General features: G+C 46.8%; 1 long non-coding RNA gene across 5 annotated transcripts; it reads right to left on the bottom strand.

The window, feature by feature from the left end:
* Nucleotides 1-238: 238 nt before the first annotated feature.
* Nucleotides 239-25178, bottom strand: LOC129119870 (uncharacterized). 5 transcript variants are annotated; one of them, XR_013182311.1, is made up of 6 exons: nucleotides 21949-25178; nucleotides 9688-9796; nucleotides 7798-9095; nucleotides 7424-7600; nucleotides 3996-4171; nucleotides 239-430 (listed from the first exon to the last, which is right to left on the bottom strand). It is a non-coding gene; the product is annotated as an uncharacterized LOC129119870 (long non-coding RNA). The 5 variants fall into 5 exon arrangements; XR_013182313.1 differs by having other exon boundaries at nucleotides 239-4171; nucleotides 21949-22228; nucleotides 24897-25178; XR_013182310.1 differs by having other exon boundaries at nucleotides 239-4171.

Raw genomic sequence — 25178 nt, 5'->3', positions numbered from 1 at the left:
GAAGAATAAACCCGGGCACCAGGACAGGCTGGGGGTCACCTGCTGGAGAGCAGCTCTGAGGAGAAGGGCCTGGGGGTCCTGGTGGGCAGTGAGCTGTCCCAGAGGGCAAGGACACCAGTGAGAACTCTGTAAGGGACTTCTGCAGGTGTTTCACACTTCTGTGATCCTAAGTAACTTACTAAATAATAAATAATCAACTGCCACCCTTCTACTTAAGCTTAATAAATCTACAAGTCCATTCAGGAATCCCTCTGGAGGACACACAGGTATCCTCCCACTTTTTATTACTGTAGTCACTACGTGATTAAATGTTCATTTATTTCATAGCAGTTTACTTCAGCTTTTATGACGGACATTAGCAAGAATTCTTTGAACATCCAAGTCACTTGTTACTTCAGCTAGATCATCTTGACACATGAAATCTCCAAGCCTGCAAGGTAGAACACAGATCAATTGTGAAGCATTGTGGTGATAGACATTTCTACAATGTGTATGCAGAAAACACTGAAATCTGACTGCCCTGGCAGAGATAAAACATGGCAAAGGCAGGTGGGTTTTGCAGTGGGGTGCTATGTGCAGCTGGAGCTTTGTGAGTCCCTTTTAAATCCCAGTAAATAGCAAGAGTTCGGCTATGCACTGGGCACGGTGTTAGGATGTAGACACTTCCAAGAGTGGAGAGCTCCATGAAACCTCACCTGTTTGAAGTGGTTATGCTTCATGATATTATCAGGAAAAACACTGCATTAGTACTAAATAAAAAAGTTGAACTGTTTTCATCAACTGGTTTTTAATTTCATTTCCATGTGCTGGGAGAAACACTTGAATGCTTGATCCTTCTCTTCTAGTGAAGGCTTTTTCTGTATGAATTATTTATACTGCAGTGATACATCTGTGGCTGCTGTCCCTTTGAGGTTACCATTTGCAGAGGGCTGGCCTGAAACCTGCTGAACTGCAGTTGTCATGAGGCAACATTTACAGCATAGCTGTGAGCAGGGACAAACTTTGCTTAGTGTGACTGAGCATCAAGGGGCATCAAGCAGAATTTGTACTTACCTAAGGGACCCTTTGGCACTGAAAAGCAGTGAAGATGTAGCTGGCATGGCCTGGGACTGTACCTATATTCCACTATTTCTCAGCAGCACCATGAGGAGAAACCAACCAAGGAGGGAAGCTTGATAATAACTGGCAAACAGCACTGATAGAATTTTACAGAACTAAAAGCTTTGAGTATTGGAAATAGCAGCAAATGTTTTGGAGCTTTGAGAAAGTAGGTGTTCACTGAAGCTGTAATAGCACACAACTCCAGGCAGATGCAAGTGCCAATTTCTGGTTACTAAATCAGCCAAAGAACAGACTCTTCTCAGGAGATAATCCCAAATGGTTCTCCCTTGTATTTAGATACCCTGACAGGGCTGTCTGGCCAGCTGCAGGAGCCCAAGCCTTGCTGTGGCAGTTGGATAGGTGAGAGTAGGAGAAGGTTACTTTTCCTGTGCTTCATCAGCTCATGGAGCAGTCCTTGTGCCCAAAACGTGCCCAAATAATATAGGAAGAACCCCTCCATATCTGAATGGCTGTGCAGAAAAGGGGGGGTTAGCACACGATCAGTCAGGGAGGAAGGGCTTCCAAATGTCTTCAGTCCCATCTCTGGCTCAACACTGAACTTGGGACAGGTTGCTGAACGTTGCTGACAACCTCCCAGGAGAGAGTTTGCACAGCCCAGCTGCTGTGGGCAAACTGCTCCAATATGTGACTGTCCTCATCATGAAACCGACTCCTCTTCGTATCAGATTGGAACTGTGTTCTGGGTTAGTGTGAATTCAGAGCCCTTGGCTTTTGATTTGCAAACCAGCACACCCCCATCACACTCTGGCAGTGAATTGCTCTCATTTACACCTGATTAGAGGGCTCCTAATGCAGGGCAGGCTGCACTTCCCAGGTGTGTATTTCTGAGCATACACATTTAACAGTGTTCCTCCATATATCTGTTTGTCAGACCAGCTGGCATGGAAGCAATTCCCTTGTGCTCTGGGAATACAAATATGTGTTCTGGCCATTCTTGGAAACCACCAGCAAGATGTGATATTGCCACACTGAGGTACAATGGGCAAAGTAGCTCTTGTGGGCCACTTTCCCACCACTGCAGCTGCTCTCTCTCTCTCTGTGCCTTCCCTCTTTCTGCACTCCACTCAAATCACAAACTTGCTGAAGAATGAGACACCCACCTCTATTCCCTAGAAAAATTAATCACTTTTGAGGGTTTATTCTGTTGGCTTCCTTTAGATCAGTTTGCTTCTCCCCTGGGCCTGGACAATCACCATTTGGGGAAGAACAGGATATTGGGGGTATTTCCAAAATGTCTTGAACAAATTGGTGTTCATTCTCATGGCAAGGAAATAACAGCACAACATACCATGGATAGTACCTGGGAAGGAATCTGTGGGCCTTGGATTGATTTTGTCAAGATGAAACTGCTGAGAGTTTAGGACATAAACGGTATCAGGCCAGGGGAGCCAGTGATGCTCACAGTGCTGGTCTGCTACTGGGTCTGAGTAAGAATCTGCATTGCTCACCAAATTAGAGAACACTCAGTGCCTAATCCACAGCCACCCTTGAAGGTAAGTTGTCTGGTTTGGGAGTTTTTTGTGGTTTGGTTGTTTGGATTTACTTTGGGCTTTTTTTCTATTTACTCAATGTGCAGAGCAGCCAGTGAATTGTAAGTAGTGCCTTTTCCTTGCTGGAGATGGGCCAGCTCATCCCCTCCTTCATGTTCTCCATTCTCTATGTTACCTGTCTTCCACAACCTGGAGGCTGCTCTGTGATTGCAGGACTTGCTGACCTCCTTCTAGTTCACAGACAGAGATGCTTTTATTCCATCTTGTCCAGAACTCATCTCCTGGCAATCAGCTGAGCTTGCAGTCTGCAGCAGGAATCTGCCACAGAGTGAACTGCAAACCTTGGGACAGAAGTGCTGAGTGTTTCTGAGCGCTGCCATAGGCTCATTCCCCTCTGGCTGCCTGCATGGAGACCTGTGGGCTGCCTGCACAACGTGGCTTTGAACAGCAGCAGCTTTTTGACATCCCAGCTTGGGACAGAGAGGTGCCACTTCCTGAGACAGGTCATCAGAGATATAGGGACAACCCCCCTGTGGTGTTACTTGCCTTTGGCTCCCAGAGATGCATTTTCAAGTCTCAGGACACTGCAGTGGCAGCACCTTGGTTTTTTTATGTTAAAAGTCCCAGTTAAATGGCAAGATTGTACCACTCCTTTCTTTTCTTTTGTGGGTTTTTTTTTTTTTTTTTTGATTGGTTGATTGGTTGGTCTTGGTTTTTGTTATATTTTTATATCCTTGCCAGGGTAACTAGTGCCTGACTCCTGTGGATAAGCCAGGAGCTGCAGGGTCAGGGCACAGCTCTGGGTTGCCAGTGTGGGGCCAGTGTGGGGCCAGCACTTGGCAAACACTCCTGCAGAGATCCCTGTCCAGTGCTGGGGACTGTCCCAGTGCCCCTCTGGGGCTGCCCTGAGCGGCGTGGCCAGGACTGGCAGTGACCCCAAACAACTTCCCCAGAGACCAGCAAGAACTGGGGCTTCTGAGCTGCTGGGGGAGACCAGGAATCTGCTGATGTAAGGCAAGGAAGGTGCTGCAGAGTGGAGGCTGGGGGCAAAGCTTTGGAACTGATTACTTAGACAGCTGGATGGCCCAGTCTGTGGAGGGGGGGGGAACCCAAAACTTGTGCTTGCAATGGGGTAGAAGGTGTAACAAGGAAAGGGCCTATCACAGAGAAGATATTTTGCAAGCTCCTGAAATTCAGTGGCACTGAAGAGACCAAGTAGTTCTGTAAGGCCATTGTGATGCTTTTTCTGTATTGGTATCAGAAAAGAATTAGAAAGTGTCTCCAACACCTGGTGAGGGTGGGAAGCCTGAGGATTGAGTGCCTCAGACAGTTCCCCTGTACTGAACTCACCCCCATGCAGGACTCTGCAAGGTGGGTTGGTACCTGTGGTTGCTCAAGCAGGTCTGTCTCTTGTCACAGCAGATGTCACTCACGAATTTAGTGCTGATATCAACAAAACCACATCAGCACATTGTGCACTGCCACTCTCAGGGAGTCAGTGGGACAGAACCTGCTCAGGCACAGAGAACTCCATTACACTGCAGGGAAGCCTTGCTGGGCTGCAAAGACAGAGAGGAAGGAGAGTCAGAAACATCAGCAGCTTTGATCTCACAACTCTCACATGAATGAATTAATTCTGTATTATTCATGTTACAGACAATATAGCTCACATCACCAACTTCAGGGAATATTTCTTTTGACTTGTTAAGCATCTTTAAGGGTAAGACACATTTAAGTAAATACAATATACCATGTGCATTTAAGTTGATGGTAAGTTCCCCAACTGGCACTTTGAAGAACTGTGATTATCTTGCCTCACTTACACATTCCATCCAAATTTTGATATGGATTGTCAATTTATTATTTTAAAATTTTAGTAAAGATACATTTTAGTTACATACTGCAAGCTTAAGTGATTGTGTGGTATCTAAATTGCTGAATTAAATAATTCTGCTAATTGGACTTAGTACCAACTGTCCCCTCTCCTGTGGCATGTTAAAAAATTCCTTGCCTAACTTAATGATTGTGTTCATCCCTGAATTGTGAGGTGGGCTTGTAACCTTTTTGATAGAGTTCATCATTTTTGGTTGTTTATCTTTTGCATGTAGTAGGAAAAGCCTTGAGAGATTATTTGCCTCAGAGTAATCTTGGAGAGCAGGTTATAGTCCTGTCCTGCACAGTGCTAAGAGTGATCTGTGGCCCTGTGGCACTGCCACCCACCTCCCCGAGAGCAGGCACTGCTCCAAGTTTCTGAATCAGGCACAACTCTGCTTTAACTGTAGCTGAGCTTTTTGGACTCTGAGATGAGGTGGGAAAATTGGTCACAGGACCAGAACACACAAATACAAATCTGAAAATGCTTTCCATTGACTGAGAGTGCTTTGTTTTCAGCTGGGTTTGGGTTTGGTTTTTCTTTTCATTTCCACCTCACCAGCCACATCTTTAGGGTAGATAAACACTAAAGTGCTCATAAGGAAATGTGCTTTTAAAATTCTTATTATTCACAAAACTCATAAGAAAATGAAGCATTTACAATATTCAGATGCTAACAAGACATTTCCTGTGTGCACCTGAGCAGCAACAGCCAAGGCCCCTGCCCCTGCTGTAGCATGGGAAGTCCAGGTTTGCCACTCTGTACTTGAGGGAGAGCTTGGGAGCCACCTCCTGGAGGATTGTGTCAGAGGGAAGCAGATGCCATCCTCCTCTGGGACAGCAAGACGAGGAAACCCAGACCTGCTGGGCTCTCTCTTCCACCTTTCCATTCCATCTCTGCTCCTTGCCCTCCTCGTTGCACTTCCCAAGTCAGGAATGAGTCTATAAGGACCTTGCACCTTATGATGGGACCACAAAACTGACTTTGCCTGCAGAGAAGGCTTGAATGGCTCTGTCTGTACATAATACAAACATAAATGTACAGAAATGGAGACCAAAACCAAATGGCTTTGATATTTCCCTGCAGCTGTCCAGGCACTTACACAAGCTTCAGGGTAGGATTTGCCATTCAGCCACAGCCCTTGTTCCTGCGCTGTCACTTAACCTCAGGCAGATCCAGTTCAAATGCAAACCTCGAGCCCAGCCCCACAAGGATCTCCTGTGATCCACACCTTAGCCTGGTATTCACTTTTAACACTCCTCCAGAGCCCTGCTGATCCCCAAACTTCAGAAAGCACCTGGCAAACAAAGCCACCTCCCCAGCAGAGAGCAAACAGAACCTGGTGACAGGAGACAGGACACTGCTGGTATTAAATATCTGTCTGGGAATGCCAGTGCATTCCTGCTTTACTCACTGCAATTCATGTTTTAAACAGGCACAATGCAAAGTGCAGGTCAGACATCACATGAGCAGCAGATATTAGATTTTTACTGAGCCTGGGATGGGCACAGAACTGTGTGAGTGATGGTTGCCAGTGAGTGGCTTAAAGAGCTGCCATGACTGAGACTTTCCCTGCCATTCAAGAGCTTTTTATTGGCCCAGTTACAGGGTTTTATCAGATTTCTCAGCCCTAAAAGAAAATTGAGTGATTTTATTCGAGTTTGAAGTTAGCTCAGCTCTAAGCAGGGAGTGGAACTTGTTGACTTTCCCCTGCAAATTTTTCTGAGGCTCTCAAGTGGTGATGGTTGTGAAAAGGAGAGGAAAAGGATCAACAGGATATATTTAGACTTCTAATATATTTGAATTCCAGTAACTATATTGATTCTCTGTTTATTATATAATAATTGCACTTTATAAAACTGTGATCTATGCCATGGCTGGAGCATGATGCTACATGGGATAATCAGAGGGCATTTATAAGGTGAAAGGTGGATCAGAGAGTTCTGCTCCCCAAGGTTTGGCTTTGTATCAAAGTGCACAGTTTGGGTTTTGACCACCACACTGGCTCAAGGTCCCGGGATTATTTTCTCTGTAAAATTCAATTTATTAATCCAAATGCTACCCAGACATTACTGGGGATGAGTAGGTGCTCAGTTCCTTAGCTGGCTGTGCTCATTCCACTCTTCCCTTTCCCCATCAGCTGTTGTGCAGCTTCTGGATCACCCCCAACAGTTGCTGCTGAGGAGTTGACCTCCAGCAGCTCATGTGTGATCCTGCCTGTGGATTGGGTGCTGTGCTTGCAACTCCTCTTTGGGGAATCTTCTTCCTGGGGTCAAATAGTGAAAATATGAATTTACTGGGCAGAAGTGCTGGTGTTTCCTGTGTGCCCAAAGCACCCAGGGACACAGGCATGAGACAAAACAAAAAGGGCTCTCCAAGAAACCATTCCTTTGTGCCTGGAAACAGGGCACGGCACCAGCATGGGGAAGCCTCGGCAGTGAAACGAGAACCCCACCGGCTGTTTTCCAATTACGGGTTGGATTTTTTTCCTTATTCCCTATCCTTTAGTGCCATCTAATGGCTCTGACTGAAGAGCTTCTTCGTTGGCCCTGGAATAAATACCTTTGGTGTACTCTATTCACTTAAGAGCTACAAGTTTTGACAAGGGACCCTCAGAGAGGGCTTTGGGGATGAATTAACTGAGAAACATAATTAACTGAGAAACATAACACTTGTGGAATAGTAAGCTCAGACCATAATTGGGAAGAAATAATGGACAAAGAAATGAGAAGACAATTCTGAAAAGTCAGCCCTTAAGTATTGCATTTCAGCATTTTGAAAACAAGTAATTTCGGGTTTGTTTGTGTATTTATTTTGAAGGAAAGCTTTTGTTTGGAAAACATCCCCCCAGAACCCTCCCAATGTTTCATTTTAAACAGGTCTACATAAAAGGGGACAAAATGCATCTTGAGAGTCAATTACATTTTTGTGGCCTTACCTGCAGCCAGGATTAGCAGAGTGACTCCAAGAAGCACCTCAAAGCTCTCTGGGGAAGGAAAGTAACCTCTTGCTTGGACAAGAGTATCCTGCAGTTTGTTTCTCTCCAAATGTGCTGCAGGTATTGGCTGATTCATGGCTCCAGGAAACTGCAGGTAATATTATAACTATCAGTGTCCTGTAAAGGGTCAGATGGGTATTGAGTCAGGCAAAATTAATTAATTAATTAATTAATTAATTAATTCATTCATTCATTCAAAAATCAATCATTCCTCAAAATCTTTGATTTTGCTGTTGATATGAGAAGGATGTTTATCATGGCTGGGCCTTGACAAATGTCCTCTCTTCTTACACACAGCTTCTGGGCAAACCCACCTGCATACACCAATGCTCCTGCTCCCAGAACAGGAGAGGAGGGAACGCTCCAAGTGCAGCCCTTCCTGTTGCTGCAACACAGCCAAGTATTGAATCACAGCAGTCAGCAGGTCCCTTCTGCCAGGAATGACCTCCCATGGGCAGGTACCATGTGGGCCAGGATTATTGCTTTTATTCCAGTACATCCTTTCCCAAGGAAAGCACTGGAGCAGAGCTGAGCATTGGATGACACCCATGTGGAACAGATCCTCCCCCTCCTTTGTCCAAAGTCCAATGGCAAAGCATGGAATAACTCACAGACAGGGCCTGGAATGAAAATGGTTCTGTTAAAATTAGGCAAAGAATGCAATAAGAAAAAATGGGCATCCTTTTTGTATATGAAAAAAATGTAGGGAAAATTTTTGAAAAAGGGCACTTTTATTTGGTGCCACCTCTCATTTTTTATGGATAAAACCCTATAGTGAGCAAACAGAACAGAAGTGGGAAAGCCAGGAGCCTTTGCTTTTCACAGTGGACTTAATTTCCATTTTCTCTTCTCTTTCAGGACAGGGAAAATGACTTAACTCATCCCATCTTTGCCAAGAGCTTTGGTGTTTGAGCAGCCAAACCCAACAGGCTCTAGAACAGCTGGCCTGTACTGGAGGGCCCAGGTCCTGCCTGTGGTGTGGGGTGAGTCCCCATTTGTCCCCAGAGTGTCCCAAAGGCAGAGGGATCTGCCCTGGTTTCAGGCTGTCCTTGCCCTGCTCCCTGCAGTCCCCAACACCTGGGACACAGAGAGAGCCCTGTCCAAAGGGGCCTTTGGCTCCTTGTCAGGAATGTGGTGGCAGCCCCGGGAGCAGGTGGGAGGTGAGGACTGGGGCAGTGTCTGGGACTGATCCAGGGCAGGGCAGTGTTTATCTGGAGGGGTTTGGCCCCACACACTGAGTTTCAGCAGGATCAGGGTCACAGATGCTGCATTTTGTGCATCCTGGGATTTTCTGTCTCCGCTGGAGATTTCCTGCTGGATTGTGGCAGTGCAGGGAGCAGAATTAAACCTGCAGCTCCCATGGGCATTGCTGGCCTTTGTCTCCCTGTTGTGCCATCAAACCATGGGAATTTGCTGCTGTCACTGCCACCCTAGCTGGGGGCTGTGTCCTCCTGCAGCCCTTGCCAGCCCAAACACAAGCTCCAGAGGTGCCTCTATGCCATGTTGGGAGTGTTTGCTGGCAATGTGCCTCATCCCTGGGAGGATCCTTTTGTTCCTGGGTGGCCAGACAGAGCTTTTGGGCTTGTCAGCTTCAGTTTGAAGGCAGAAGTCACTGAAAGGGAGAAGGACAAGGAGGTTTGTCAGAGTGGTGCTGTCAGACCCCACCTGACAATCTGTGCTTGGTGTGTGAGGTTGTTGTGCATTTGCAATGCAGGGAATGAATGTCCCCTTCCCGATTCAGCCCAGCAGATCCAAGGGCTCTTACAGGAATATTTATCCTTTACTTCCCTTTGTGACAACTTCATCTACACCCTGCCATGAGCAATTCCTTGATTTCTCCTGGAGAAAACCTCATGGCAGAAGCTGCTTGCAAAGCAGCCCAGAGTTGTGTTTGGAGCAGAGAGTGCTGAGAGCTGCATCTGCCTGTGCTGCCCCCGCCTGGCAACATCCTCATGGAACAGCCTGGGCAGATGGGATTAGATGGAGCAAAATCCCTTCCTGGAAGGGGTTTTCTCCTAGGGAGATCAGGCATGGGGCGCGAAGTAAACTTTGGAAATCAGCAGAGTTCCCCCAGAAAGCATCACTCACATCATCATGAATGACATGACTTGCGCCCACTGCTCAGGATTCACCCAGCCAAAATCAAGAGCAAAGGTTGGTCTAAGTTTGAGAACTTGAAATAACTTTGAAACACAATAAATCACCTTTTTCTTCTTTCTTTCTTTCTTTCAGATGCTGGACTTGTCTCTGTACTGACGTGTACTGAGCTCTGCACTGTCAGGCCTTGATGGCTGTGAGTTCATGTTCTTCTCACTGGGGAATTGGAAATAATTATTCATTAATAGCAGAAAAGTTTTCTGAAACCTTTCCCCTTTTGTGCCCCTCTGTGTGGATCAAGGGCAGAGAGAGCAAGCAGAGGAGCGACCTTGGGCTGGAGAGGGGCAGGAGGAAGGCAAAGGGACTTCCCTGGTGTCACCAGGGCACCTGTGGGGAACAGAAGGGACACTTTGGAGGCAAAATGGAGGTAATTCATGGCAGAGTTGGGGGAAGACCTGAGTTCATCTACAGGGACCAAGAATGGGGATCATTTTGAGGAAAAGCTGAGGTGATGTTTAGGGAAGAGAAGGAGTCAATATTTTACAGGAAGGAAAATTTTGGGGGTAAAACTTGATGTAATCTGTAGGGGACAGAATGAATATTTTGGGGTAGAAATGAGGTACTCAGAAGTGGACAGATGGGGAAAATTTTGGAGGCACAACCTGACCAAACCTCTAGAGCAGAGAACGAACACTTTGAGGCAAAAATGAGGTCATGAGTAGTGTGTGTGTAAGAAAAATTTGGGGGTTAAATCTGAGATAATCTCTAGGGGAGAGCACAAACAGAGTAAGGTAACATGAGGGAATCAGTTATGGGCAGGTAGGGAAATTTTGGGGGGTAAAATAATAAGAAATTATCTGTAGGGCAGAGAATGAACATTTTGAGGTAAAAATGAGGTCATCAGTCATAGGCAGATGGAAAATTGGTGGGTAAATACTGAGAAAAGCTACATGGTAGAAAATCAGTATTGAAGTAAAATTGAGGGAATCCATGGTGGATAGGTAGGGGAATTCTGGGGGCTAAGTTTGAAATAATTTAAATGTTTACAATGAATATTTTTAGTTAAAAATGAGGTAATATGTTGTAGATAGGTAAAGAAAATTTTGGGGGTAAAACTTGAGTAAACTTCTGGGGAGAGAGTGAACACTGACAAACTGAGGCAGGCACTGGGCGCAGGCAAGGAAATTTTGGGGGGTAAAACTTAGGAAAATCTCTAGGGCAGAGAATGAACATATTGAGGTAAAAAGGAGATGATTGGGGAGAATTTGGCAGGCAAACCCTGAGATAATATGTCAGAACAATAAATGTTTTTAAGAAAAACTCTGATGTGATGTGTAGGGGGCAGAATGAACATCTTGGGGATAAGGCAGACATAACTTGTGTGGGTTTGGTTTTAAAATCTAGTTAGTATATAGGGTACAAAATGGATATTTTGGTCATAAAATCTGAGTTATCCTGTAGAGCAAAGAACGCATATTTTGAGGTAAAAAGGAGGTAAACAGAATTGGGCAGGTAGGGAAAATACTGGGGAGAAATAGTGAGGTAATGTCCAGAGTAGAGAATGAATACTTGCTTGTAAAAAATGAGGGAAGCAGAAGTGGACAGACAGGGAAAATCTGGAGGGGAAACGTGAAATAATCCCCAGGGAAGAGAATGAAAGCAGAGGTAATCACTTGTGGACACATAATGAAAATTTTGGGTGTAGAAAGTGATATTTTCTCCAGGATGGAGAATTAATATTTTGAGGTGAACAGGCAACAACTAGTAGTGGACAGGGAGGGAAAACATTGGGGGTAAAACTTGCAACAATCTGTAAGGCAGAGAATTAACATCTCGAGGGAAAAATGAGATAATCTGTAGTGGACAGAAAAGGGAAAACTGGGGGTAAACCTTTAGGTAATCTTTAGGTGAAAGAAGGAACGTTTTGAGGTAAAATGAGTTGATCAGTAGTGGACATCAAGGGAAAATTTGGGCAATAATGTGTAAGGGTGAGAAGTATTTTAGAGAAAAAAATCTGACATAATTTCTAGGGGACACACAAAGATTTTGAGGATAAAACAGAACCAGTATGTTGTTTGGTTTTAAAAATCTCAGTAATACATTGGGGATAAAATGGACTTTTTGGTCATAAAATCAGAGTTAACTTGCAGGTGAAAGAATGAGTGTTTTTGAGGCAAACTGAGGCAATCAGTAGTGCACAGGAAGGGAAAATGTTGGAGGTAAAATCCAAGGCTATCTCAGGTGAGGGAATGGCTGTTGGGAGGTGAATTCGGGACATGCTGTGTCCTCCTTCTTTGGCAGCAGCGGCAGGGAATGGAGAAGAGGCCCCGTGTGGGACGAGGCTGGAGAGGGGCAGGAAAAAGGCAAAGGCACCTCCCTGGTGTCACCAGGGCATCTGTGGGAAACAGAAGGGACACTGTGAGGGCAAGTGGAGGTGAGGAATGGACAGTTTGGGGCAAAATCTGAATTCATCTTCAGGGAAATAAGCAGGGGATATTTTGGAGAGAAAAGCTGAGGTGATGAGTTCACCCAGCTTAGCCCAAGTTGTGTTTGCACAAAGTGGGACCAGAGGTGAAGGTCAGTCCAAAGCCAACCCTGCTCAACCTTTAAGTCCCAGAATAAATTCTGCAAGCTGCCCATGGAGGGTCTAAAAATATATAAAAACAGAAGCAGGAGCATTCCAAGAGCAAACCAGAAGGTTCCCGGGAATCCCATTACAGTGTTGTCATACCCTTTTTCACAGATCTTTAAGTTTTTTATGACAACACTGCATTTTTCTGTTGGGATCACTCACTCCATGGGCTGTGAGCTTTTTTTGGGTTTTAACTTCCTCGCAGTGGCCCTGACACTGCTCAGCAGCTGGGAGAAAAGCAGAGTTAGAGCTCCTGGCAGGGCCAGGGTGTTTTCCCCTAGAGCTGCTGCCTACCAGCCTGGCCAGGAGGGATCTGCTTTGGTTTCTGCAGGGCAAGAATATTTTCAGTGATTCAGACGAGATTCCAGCAGCCTCATGTCCCGGCGCTCCCTGGGCAGCCGCTCCACTCTCCCGCCCCTCCTGCTCCCAGCCTGGCCAGCTGTGCTGAGGGGAATTTGTCCGGCCAACAGCAGGGGAAGGACATGAGCTCCCACCCTGGCACTTGGATTGTCCCTCTGGGGGATGCTGGGATTTACTTACATCATTCCATACATTTAGCTGCTGAAATTTCCCAGCCCAGGCACTTTAGCTGACAGGGCAGCACAAAGATTGTTCTCTGTGTGGTGCCAGATTTGGGGTTCAGGATCAGCTTTGCTACTTCACAGGAATTATACCCACAGCCCCAAATTCCCTGCTGAATTCCTGCTGGAATAACCTGACCGTGCCTTGTGGAGTGTGGACATTCCCATGCAGAGCTGCCACTTCAACACCAGCTGTGGCAGGAACCAGGAGAGGTTCCAGGGAAGCTCATTGAGATCAGGACAAGGACAGGTTTATAATCCATAGAATTTGCTATTTATAACCCTCATCCCCCAGCCCCACTGATGTCCCTGGGGGACACTTGGCAGAGTTCCCTGGAATTCAGCTGATTTCATCCCCCCTGAGGTCAGGATCCAGTTGATATTTTAAGGCAGGAGAAGAAGGCAGTGGCCAGGAGCACTCCTTGCCCATGCTGAGGCAGCTCCCATGCCCAGGAGAGGACATCTCTCCCTGCAGAAGCTGAGTTTATTTCAGAGCCTCAGCAATGCCTCTGCACGTTCTTTTCCCTCAGGAAAGGGATGCACATTCCTGCTTTCAGCACACCTTCAGTGAGAAAGTCTGGGAGCCCAGGAAATTCCTCTGGCTGCCCTGGAGGACTCGAGCCCCTGCTCAGGGGGCTCAGAGACCTTGGCACAGAGCCCAAGACCTCTGTGCCTTTGATTTAGCCCTTGGAAAAAACAATTACCAACCTTTACATGAAGGATTGCATGCCACAGCAGTTTAAGTAGAAGGATAGTGAATTTATCACGGGGTGAAAAAGTAGATTTTGGGGTTTTTAGAATGGGGGTTCAGGGGGCAAGATGGAGGAATCTGCGCGTGTCCAGCCTTTCTCCTCCTTCTTCTTCCTAGCTTCCATCTTCTGCTGTGATGTTGGCACTTTTAGATTGGTTTAGAGTAGAAGCTCACTGTCTAACATAGGTGATAGGTATTGGAAAGTAATTGTAAATATTGTACATGTAGTTTTTAGTATAAAGTCATAACACAGGCAGGCAGAGTGCCCCAGACTGTCCTGCTGAGCGGACCTCGGTGGGACAGGAGAAAGAATTTTATAGATAAGATACAATAAACTGTGGGAACTCAGCACATCACTTCGGATGTCCAGAGTTGCTGAGAGAACCCTTGGGGGGCTCGGAAATCCTGGAATGTTGCCAGGAGCACCTGGTGGCTTGACTTCAATCCCTCTAGGGATGTGCCACCTGTTTGAGGACATGAGAGTCACTTGGGAGTGAATGGTGCAAGAAGGATATATTTACAGGGTGAGATATAGATTTTAGGGTTTTTGGTACAGGAGGGTTATGGAGACAAGATGGAGGGATCAGGGTGTGTCTTGTCCTCCTTCTTTCTTCTTCTTGTCATCCATTTTCTGTGGTGATGTTGGCACTTGGGGATTGGTCCATGGTGAAGGTGCACTTGCTAATATGGGTGAAAGGTATTGGGAAATAAAGGTAAATATCATGTACGTAGTTTTTAGTGTAAAAAGACACGACCGCCCTGTGGGTGGTCAGAGTGCCCTTGGCTGCCTTGCAGGTCAGACCTCAGCTGGGCAGAAAGAAAATTCTGTAGACAAGAAATAATAAACAATCTGAAGACCAAAAAACTGAAGAGTCCAGACTTGTCCTTTGAAGCGCGGGCGGCCCCAGAACCACCCTACGCATGTCTGGGCAGAGACAGACAGCTGACCGGACAATAAACAACCTTGAGACTGAGAAATGAAGAGCTCTGACTCCTTCTTTGAGCTGGGCTGGGAAAAGAGACTTTCTAACACATCTCGGGGTCACTCTGAGCAGCTAGAGACCCCAAGAGGAAAGCTTTCCATCACTTCTGTGGTTCCAGCTGGCTCCCTGAAAAACTCCAAACTTCATGCAAACAAAACTTCATCCGACTCTGACCTTTTATTTCAAGGGCATTGCTTGGGGTTTCATTTCTGTGAGAGAAGATTCCCTTGACTTTAACACTGCTGATTGATGATGTCCCCAGTGCAACAAGTGATCCACAGGAGCTGTGGGATGTTCTGCTCCTCCTGTAATGGCATTTATGGCTGAGCAGGTCAGAACAAGGCCTGAGAAGACAGGACTGGAGAATCAACACCAAGCAATGACCCCTGTGCTTGGCAGGGGACTGGAGCATCCCAGTCCAGGCTCTGGGCTTCTTTTCCCTTTTTTTTTGTTGCAATTAACTTGGCAGGGGGACTTCTGAATCCATCCAGACACTGAGACATTTCCTGAAACGGATCCTCCATATAAATGGGGTATAGAAAAGACACTTTGGCCTGTTCTTGTGAGCCAGCAAAAGCTTCCTGATGATAAGGAAAGCCCCGTATCTCTCCTGAGAAAGACACCATGGTTGTCACCATGCAGACGTGATGAAGGAGAGAAAGTGAAAAGATACGGACTCTAGCTGGCTCACAGAATGACATGGCTCCTTGTTCACCTACTGAGAACTTTGTTTCTTTCTTATAACCAATGGGCAGTGACTGTGTATGTTGAGTAAATGTAAGTATCTTGCAAGAGTATAAAAGCAACATTTTGCTATAATAAATCTCTCTTGCACCCTTCTGATGCAGTCGTGGTACTTTGTGCTGTGTTGTGCTCTATAACGACGTCTGGTGACCCCGACGTGATTGCAACTGGACTGTAAAAAAGGGGGGGGGGCCGGGGGGGGGAAGAGAAAAAGAGAGAAAAAATTGAAAGGTACCCTAAAAATGAGTGAAGGCAGCAAAGACGCTGTGGAGGTCTGGACCTAATTCAGACGTCTGATTCGAGGTGAGAGATTGGGAAAAATAATGGGAAATAATTTATCAAATGAGGAAAAGACTGTTTTGTCCACGTGGAAAGCTTTACTGAAAAGAAAAAATGCTCAAACTTCTGATTATGCTCTTTGTAGCTTACTGGTATGGTATAAGTCACAGGACTTTGAAGCTGATGCCAACACTGCCTTCAGTGTCCAGGCATGGAAAAAGGTTGGGAAGAGACTATGGGAAGTGATATCTAAGGGGGATAAGATACCTAAGGGTTGTTGATTTGGCTGCTACCTGGAGACTGTTGTATGAGGCATTGAAGGAATGGAAAACGGAACAAGATAGAGGTGAAGAATTGGAGGAGCAGGAATTAGAGCAAGAAACTGAAGTAGAGGAACAGGAGGAAGATGAGGCTGAGCCTGTCAATGAATCTCCTCCTGAGGAGGCTGCTGCAGCTGCTGTGGAGGTTCCCCAAGGGTTTGCTATCATGAGAATCAAACAACAGGCTAAGACTGTTCCTTGGTATTTATCTCCAAAAGACTATGTTAAACCTGTGTATACTTTGCCTGCTCAGCAGTTAATTGAACTGAGTGCTAAACCAAAGTCTCTTACACCTGCACAGCAATTAGCAAAAATGAAATTACAGAAGCAGTGAAGTGAAAAACAGGCTGGGTCATCAGCCCTTCTGTCTCTCCCTGGGCTGTTTGCTCCCCCCTCCCCTGGGTCGGCTGCTCCTCCCTTACCCTCCCGTGTTTCAGCTGCTCCCCCCCTGCTTTTCCTTGAGCCGTCCGCCTCTCCTCTGCCCTCCTTTGCCTCCTCTCCATATTCCCTTGAGCCATCCACCCCTTCTCTGCCCCCTTTCTAGTCGTCTGCCACCGCTTCACACCCAGCTGAGCAGTTTGCCCCCGCCACCACCCTGAACTGGTTGAACAAATGCAATTTTTAACATTGTGTCCTTCCTTGTCTAGTGATAGTTTTGACGAGAACTGCCAGTTATAAGTTGTCCTAGGGTGACGTTATGATTTCGTGTGTGCTGTTTATGCTGGATATTATGTTCTGTGCCTTCAGGACTGGCTCTGAAGAGTGAAAGTTTTGTTTGGGTTTCTTATCAGCCTGCTCCCCCACGGCTGGCCGGACACAGAGAGGGGGCAGTACATAGTGCTGCTTTTGCTTTTCGCTTTGCTCTTGCTTCTCCTTTGCTTCTGCTTGCTCTTGCTTCTGTTCATTAGTTGGTTTAGCTAAACAGTCCAAATTTCTTTCTGGACTGTTTCTCCTTTCCTTTTTTTGGACCTACTTGAACCTGCTCCAGACTGGGACCTGGGAAACACCGAGAGTTTGCACCTTGTGGCTGCAGCAGCTACCCCAGCACTAGAGGGACTGAAAACAGAGTGACCACCCCCAAGAGAGACTTTCTGAGTTTGTCACCTTTTTCAGAGCGGTGTCATCCAGTATTGTTCATTTTGTGTGCTGGGGGGTGCTGTGCCTGTTAAATAAACAGGTTCTTTCCACTTCTCTCCGAGGAATCCTTCCCGAACCGGTTGGGGGGAGGGGCTGTGTGGGCTTGCTTTCTGGAGGGGCCCCCCTTTGGAGATTCTCTCCCAATTTTGCCCTAAACCAGGACATAAGTACACCTAAAAAGACACAGGAATCTGTTTCTGTTAGACCTCGTAGCAGATCCAGGCCTGCTGTTTCTTGGACTCTGCTCCCTGCCAGGTGGCTGTGACTCCTCAACACCTTTGCAATTTTGGGAGCATGTGAGAATGAAAGCAACTGAAGTGGGAGATTGGAATTTGTTAGAGAAAATAGGTCCACCTAAAAGGATGGAGATGGCTGCTGCTGCTTCTGGTGGGCCTGTGGCTTTTCTTGTTTTCAAAGCTGCTCCTAATTCAAGATAGTCATCAGGTTTTTGCATGGAGGGTTGTTCAGGACTTTCAGTCAAAAATAGATCAGTATGGTGTTAACTCTTCGCAGGTGATGCAAGTGATTCGTGTTCTAAATGCTAATGTACTTGCACCTTATGGTACTGTTCACCTTGCTACAATTCTGTTTCAGCCAGTGCAGTATGCTGTGTTTCAAGCTACCTGGAAACAAATGGTTGAAAGGGTAGCATTGGACAATATGCAGTTACCTCAGCATGATCCACATCACACTGTAGGAGTTGATGCCTTGCTGGGCAATGGATCGTTCTCTAACCCAGATTTGCAGGCAACATGGGATCCCCTGGTTCTTGCACAGGCCCAGCAGCTGGGTATGAGTGCCTTACTTAAAACAATGGAAATGGCAGCTCCTAAACTGAGGTATATTACCATCCAGCAAGGGGTGAAGGAACCTTTTCTGCAGTTTGTGGAGAGGGTTGCTGCAGCCCTTGAGAAGCAAGTAGAAGATGATAGGTTGAGGCAAATTTTATGCAGACAGCTAGCATGGGAAAATGCGAATGATGATTGCAGGAGAATTATTGATTCTTTACCAGGAGATCCCTCACTGTCTGATCTTGTAGTTGCTTGCTCAAAGGTTGGCTTGGTTGAGCATAAAATGGTTGCTTTGGCAACAGTCATGAAGTCCTCACCCAGATGTTCTGCTTGTGAAGAATCAGGGCATGTGAAGACCCAATGCCCTCAAACTGCTGGACAATGTGTACACTCTAGCTGGTTTGGTTATCACCCGGAGAAAGTTCAAAGACAGATGCCTTGGAAATATTTGGGGTTGATAATCACCAATACACAAATTGTGCCTCAACCTGTAAAACTGGACATTGATATTAAAACCGCTGTTGACATACAGAAATTGGTTGGTGCAATAGGTTGGCTTAGGCCATACTTGGTGATAACCAATCATCAACTGCAACCTTTGTATGACTTACTGTCAGGGATAACTTCCTCTACTGATGAGAGACATTTGACTGCTGCAGCAAAAAAGGCTGTACAAGAAGTTGAATTGGCCTTGACATCTAAATTTGTTACCAGGATAGATGTTTCTGTTGGAGTGCAATTATTTATTTTGAGAGATGATGAAATACCATGCGGATTGTTGTGTCAATTGAATGATAAATGGGAAGATAAATTGCATATTTTGGAGCGGATATTTTTGTCTTTCAAGTCCCGAAAAACAGCTCCAGGTCTGTATGAGCTTTTTGCAGACATCATTATCAAAGGTCGCAGAAATCTTAGGCCGTGATCCTGTAACTATTGTGATACTGGTACAACAATGCTATTTTGAGTTGTGTTTTCAAAACAATCACGAGCTGCAATCTGCTTTATCTTCCTTTACAGGTAAAATAGCATATCATTTACCTTCTCATCCTATTTTGAATTTCACTAAGAAGATTCCTTTTCAGGGGAAACAACTTTGCTCTTCTGTGCCAGTGGAAGGTGCAACAGTTTTTACAAATGGATCAGGAAGAACTGGAAAAGCTACTGTAGCCTGGAAGAAAGATGACCGCTGGGAATATGAAGTAATGGTTCAACAAAAGTCTCCCCAGTTAATTGTACTTTGTGCCGTACTCTTGACCTTTACCTTATTTTCTAGTTCTGTAAATATAGTTACTGACTCTGTTTATGTTGCTAATTTAGTGAAGCAGTTGGATCAAGCTGTGTTGTATAATGTAAAGGAGAAACCATTATTTGTTATGTTGCTGAAATTGTGGACCGTTATTTGTAATCGAAAGCATTCTTATTTTATTATGCATACTCGTAGCCATACATCGCTACCAGGATTCTTTGTTGAAGGTAACGCCTATGTGGATTCCCTTGTGGCTGCCTCAGCAGTAAAAACAGTGCCTAATGTGTTACAACAAGCTGTTCTAGCTCACCAATTTTTTCATCAGAGTGCTCAGGCACTACAACAGCAATTTAAATTATCACATAGTGAAGCAAAGTCAATTATTTCTTCTTGCCCTGATTGTCATATGTCTCATGTTTCACAATATTACAGTACTAATCCTAGAGGTTTACTCCCTTTGCAGGAATGGCAAACAGATGTTACAAAAATGCCTGAATTTGGCCGTTTAAAATATGTTCACGTTACAAACTGACAGCTTTTCTCATGCCATGGTTGCTTCAGCATTGGCAGGTCAAACAGCTCGGGATGTTATTCATCATTTTTGCCACGCCTTTTCCATCTTAGGTGTTCCACCACATGTAGAGATGGATAACAGCCCGGTGTATGTTTCAAAGAAATTGCAAGTGTTTTTTCGTGCCTGGGGTGTTGGTCATTCTACTCGTATCCCTCATGCTCCAACAGGCCAAGCAATTACTGAATGTGCTCATGATGTGTTGAAGCGCCAGGTACAAAAACAAAAAGGGGAAATGCAGAGGGAGTCGCCTCAAATGAGATTAGAAAAAGCTGTCTATGTCTTAAACTTTCTGCATCCTTTACCTGACTTACAAGTGTCTCCTATATTCTGTCATTTTTTGTCTTTGAATTCAAAACAGCCAAACTTTAAGAAAGGTATTAAGGTATGGGTAAAAGATTTAATCATGGGAAAGTGGACTGGCCAGTGGAATTAGTAACATGGGAAAGAGAATATGCATGTGTTTTAACAGAAAATGGCCCTCATTGGGTCTCTGCCCCTTGTGTTAAACCTTATTTGGAGCACACAGAAAAGGACAGGATGGGTGGTTCTACAGTGGAAGAAAAATGAGTAGGTAATTGTATTGACATGGAAGCATTGACCCTCAAGGAACGTGTGGTAAAGATTGCGGTTGTGCTGGTTAGCAGGTGGAGAGGAGGTGCCCGGCGAGCTTACCAGCCCAGCCCGCAGTGGTGGGGCGCTTGCCGAACTCGAAGTTCAGTCCACGCCTTGGTGGGTCCACGGACGCCTCGCGAACACAATCACGAACCACACGAAGGAAGAAGGGAGGACTCCGAAGGAAGGATAGAAAACTCGACTGGTTTATTGACCAGTAACAGAACACAGGGGGAAGCTGACGGAAGGGAGCCTTCGGAGACAGGAAAACTCTGAAGGGAGCGAGTTTATAAATGCAGGGGGTGGGCAGGGGTGGTGACATACAAGAACCAATTGAAACAAAGCAGGGGTGGAGTCGGCTTTGGATGACAAGTGAACCCAACAAATGAACCGAACTTAGGGGAGGGGCCCCTGTCTCCTGACCAACCACCCAACGCCCTGGAAAGAAGTTTCTGGAGATAGGGGATGGGTCGCCGGGTGACGGGCAGGGAGCTTGGGGTGGACAGAACCTGGATACATTGAAGTAACTATGGAAACAGGGGAGGGATCAGGAGACTGGCATATAACAAACCAGGGTAGGGGATTTCCAGATCGAACCAAAGACCAAGGAATGGGGGGAAACTGGGGCAAACCAAAAACAAGATACCACAAAAGATGGTAATTTAAGACAGAGTAAAGGGAGTTATAGGCTTACGCTAAAAATCCAAATTTTAAGTTAGTGGACATTACTTTTGCTTCTTTTCCTTGAATTCTCCTATAGAGAGGTTGGTAGTACTGAGAAATGTGTCTTGTACCATTTCCTTTTGCAGGGCACCGATGGTCCCAAAATAGGGGAATTTGATGCACCTAAGGGAGAAGTGTTGCCTTTGCACAGGGGTTGAATTAGTAGCTGAAGTCCACACTTTGAACAACTAGGTTGGTTGCCCATTATGATAGCAGTTGTAAAGTTAAGTGAATGCTACTTGGTTCTAAGTGGTGACAAGGCAGATGACTTGGTCTCTGATCCTGTGTGGGAGAAAGTTATTTGATTATAGGTGAAGGTGTCATTCTGCTACAAATGTGTCATCTGGAAATTCCGAGGTCTGTAATGGTATTTGAAGATCTGTTTTTATGTGCCTTGTTTGTACATGAACATTAGGATTGTGAGGGTGTGTGTTGTGGAGTTGGTAGAAGTTGGTTATCTGTAAGTGAATGAAGAATGGATTCTCCATCTGCTTGGATTTTTGCAAGGGCCCTGCAGAAGTCCTTAGCAGTTTTATTTGCGGGTCAAATACAAAAAGGGGGAATTGTAGGGAAGACATTCTGTGCTGTTCTTTTGAGCCAGCAAAAGCTTCCTGATGATAAGGAAATCCCCGTATCTCTCCTGAGGAAGACACCATGGTTGTCACCATGGAGATGTGATGAAGGAGAGAAAGTGAAAAGATACAGCCTCTAGCTGGCTCACAGAATGACATGGCTCCTTGTTCACCTACTGAGAACTTTGTTTCTTTCTTATAACCAATGGGCAGTGACTGTGTATGTTGAGTAAATATCTTGCAAGAGTATAAAAGCAACATGTTGCTATAATAAATCTCTCTTGCACCCTTCTGATGAAGTCGTGGTACTTTGTGCTGTGTCGTGCTCTATAACAACAATGGGGAGTACAGAAAAGCTCACTGCCACATTCAGAAACCCTTCAGCAAAGCACTGGAAAAGCAAAGGTGGTGTGGGATTACCTGGAGTGCCAGGGAGCGGAAGCCAAGGTGGGAAACCAGCACACAGCAAACAGCTGCCACTGCTTCTCTCTCCAGTCACTACAGCAAGCACAGCTTCCCTGGAATTTCACACTCAGAGTCTCTTCCAAGCTCAGCAGGTGAACAAACAGGAACTCCAACATCTCCTTGCTCTGTACTTTGGGCAGCACAGACCCACCAGGAGGAACTGGAATTCAAGGGTGGATCCAAACATGGGACTCCTGCTTGCCACTCTCCACCTTTTCTCCAGCTTAGCCCTGGGCTGGGAAACGAGAGACAAAAAACATTTAAAAAACATCCCTGAGGTGTTTTGAGGATGCTCAGGCCTGGGAGAAAGCCCTTCCCAGCACCCTCCTGGCCTTTTCCCACTCCGAGAAACTGTGAAAATGCACATCCAGACCCAAGTCAGCCTGGGATGCTTTCTGCACACCAAACACCACAGTCCCAGGCACCAGGAGCTTCAACATGCTCTGGATGCAATTCCCAGCCTCAGTGAGCCCTAGGGAGTTAAACCCAGCAGAGAGGAGAAGAGGAACCCTGTGTCCCTCTGACCCACCCCACAGAATGGGCAGGAGCAGGGGCAGGCCAGCAGGGTCAGAAGCTGCTGGGTTTGGCTGCTCAAACACCAAAACTTTCAGCATTGCTGGGGCAATTAGTGATTTTTCCTGTCTTAAAAGAGAGGAAGAAAAGAAAATTAAGTCCCCTGTGGAAGTCACAGACTCCTGGCTCAGTTTGAGCACACAGATGCTCATCCTCTGCAGCACCTGGAAAAAACTTGGAAAAGGCAAAAGTAAAATGACGTTTCCCATCAGAAATTGGTGTCTACAAACATCAGTTTGTAACAAATTTAATAAGATCACTTTCCTAGACAAACCCCAGGCCATGGAGGTCTCTCCAGGCAGGAGAACTACAGCGAGCACAGGCAGACACAATCAGGGATTGGCACTTCCTAAAGCCCCCTCTGCACCTTTGCCCTTTCTTTGTAAAGAAGGGGTGGCAGCTGTCCAGAAATGCTGCTCAGAGACATGGAGCACATGGGGGAAGTTGTGAGGACTGAGGTGGAGAGAGCAAAGAAACAGAGCCTGTTTTCCTTGTTTCTGCTTCTCAGTCACGGGAACTCTGAAAGCAGGGACAGATCCAGGCTGTGAGCACTGCCCTGGCTTTGATGGATCATTTTTGCTCAGGACCCTCAGCTCCATCCTCTCCTGAGAGCAGCAGAGAACTGCTGCAGGGGAAGAGCTGAGTTAGTCCCAATCCAGGGATGCAGCCATTCCCGAGGGAATTGACAGGGACTTTTATCACACACAAAAATCCCACACCATAAACACCGAACTGGACTTCACTGAGCTGCAGCACAAAGCTGCTTACAGCAGGCAAAGGCAAGAGCAGCACACAGCACCACTGAAACAGCCCCTGGGCTTGGAGGAAAACAACCCTATGGAGTCAGAGGGTGGCATTTGGGAACAATCCTGGCTGCCTGGAGGCAATTCAGGCCCCACAGCTTAGGCTGCAGCACAAAGTCAGTGCAACAAGTGATCCACAGGAGCTGGGGGATGTTCTGCTCCTCCTGCAATGGCATTTATGGCTGAGCAGGTCAGAACAAGGCCTGAGCAGACAGGACTGGAGAATCAACACCAAGCAACGACCCCTGTGCCTGGCAGGGAACTGGAGCATCCCAGTCCAGGCCCTGGGCTTTATGTGCCTGCTTCTACTGCAGTGAACCTGGCATGGGGACCGGTAAATCACAGACCCTACAATGAAACACTTCCTCAAGCAGAATTAAAATCCAACAGTGGCAAAGCCCACGGCCTCATTTAGAAACCCTTTAGCAAAAAAAAACCCTTGGAAAAGCAAAGGTGGTGTGGTCACCTGGAGCTCCAGGGGACTGAGGGGAAGGTGGGCAAACAGCTGCTAGCAAACAGCTGCCACTGCTTCTCCCTCCGACCACTGCAGCGAGGGCAGCTTCCCTGCAATTCCACACTCAATATCTCTTCCAAGCTCAACAGGCACCAAAAGGCACTCCAAGATTTACTTCAGACTTTTTTAGTGCTGCTCTTGCCATGATCCTTTGGGCACAAGGAACCTTCCAGACTGTCCCACACCTTCACATCCCACTGGCTCGTTTTGGCACAGCTGGAAAAGTTCACTGTCCCTTCCAAAAGGATCTTTCTGCAGCCTCTTTCTGAAGCCAGAACATCCCCAGCTTTGCTTTCCCCTTAAATGTTTTGTTCCCTGCACAGCCAAGGCCCTTCCAGTGCTTGGCAAGTGTCAGCCGAAGAATCCAAGCCCAGAGCCTGCCTGGGAGGGAGGGACGTGCGTGCCCCAGGAAGAGCATCCCAAACCTGTCACTGCCAGCCCTCCCTTCTCACCAGGGCTCCAATGGCACCAGAACTGTCCCTGCAGGCAGAAATCCCCCTTGGGAGCAGCATGAGCTGTCTCCAGTGTACCACTGGGCTGGGAGAACAGACCAGCAGCTCCCAGGGACACCAGGGGCACCTGCTGAGTCAACAGCAGCTGTGAGAAAGGCACGGAGGCAGCACCTCACCAAAACTACAGTAAAACAAATGCCAACACCTCGGGAGTCACTCCAGTGTTGAATTCCTAAAGCAAAACCAAAAGGATTTTTATTTTTAGATGCGTAGGAGAAGTCCATCCCATTTTAACCCATTTCTGTGTCTTGTTTCCAGCCCGCTGATGTTCATTTCCCAGCTCTCACCCGGCTGCCACCGCTGTGGCTGGTTCCACACAGACACACGAGGCTGCTGCCAGCTGCCATTTCAGCAGCTCCTGGGAACATGAACACCCCCCACACCTCCCAGCTCCCCGGCCCGAGTCCGCCCAGCACTCCCAGGGAGCGGCTGGCAGCGGGAATTCTTCCTGCTGGCCCTGCCTGGCAAACCCAGCTTCCAGCTCCGGCCGCCACCTCGCACCTCCTGCGAGAGAGGAGCTGCATCCTGCTGCCAGCTCCCGGCGCCGCTGGCCAACGGCCCGTGTCCCTACAGAGCCCGTGTCCCCACAGAGCCCGTGTCCCCGCAGAGCCCGTGTCCTCGCACGCTGCTGGCCCACAGCCCGTGTCCTCACACCGGGAAACGCCGTGGAAAATCGCGCTGGAAGCGCGGGGTGGGGTTCAGGTGACTGAACACCTATCTCCGAGAGGCGCGCGCTCCTTCTAGGACCCGATTTCCTCCCCTACCCAAAGCGCATGCGCAAAA

The sequence above is a fragment of the Agelaius phoeniceus genome, chromosome 5 (assembly GCF_051311805.1).
Source record: "Agelaius phoeniceus isolate bAgePho1 chromosome 5, bAgePho1.hap1, whole genome shotgun sequence".
NCBI classification, from domain to species: Eukaryota; Metazoa; Chordata; class Aves; order Passeriformes; family Icteridae; genus Agelaius; species Agelaius phoeniceus.
The sequence above is the reverse complement of the archived record's forward strand: the minus strand, read 5'-3'. Positions and strand labels throughout refer to the sequence as shown.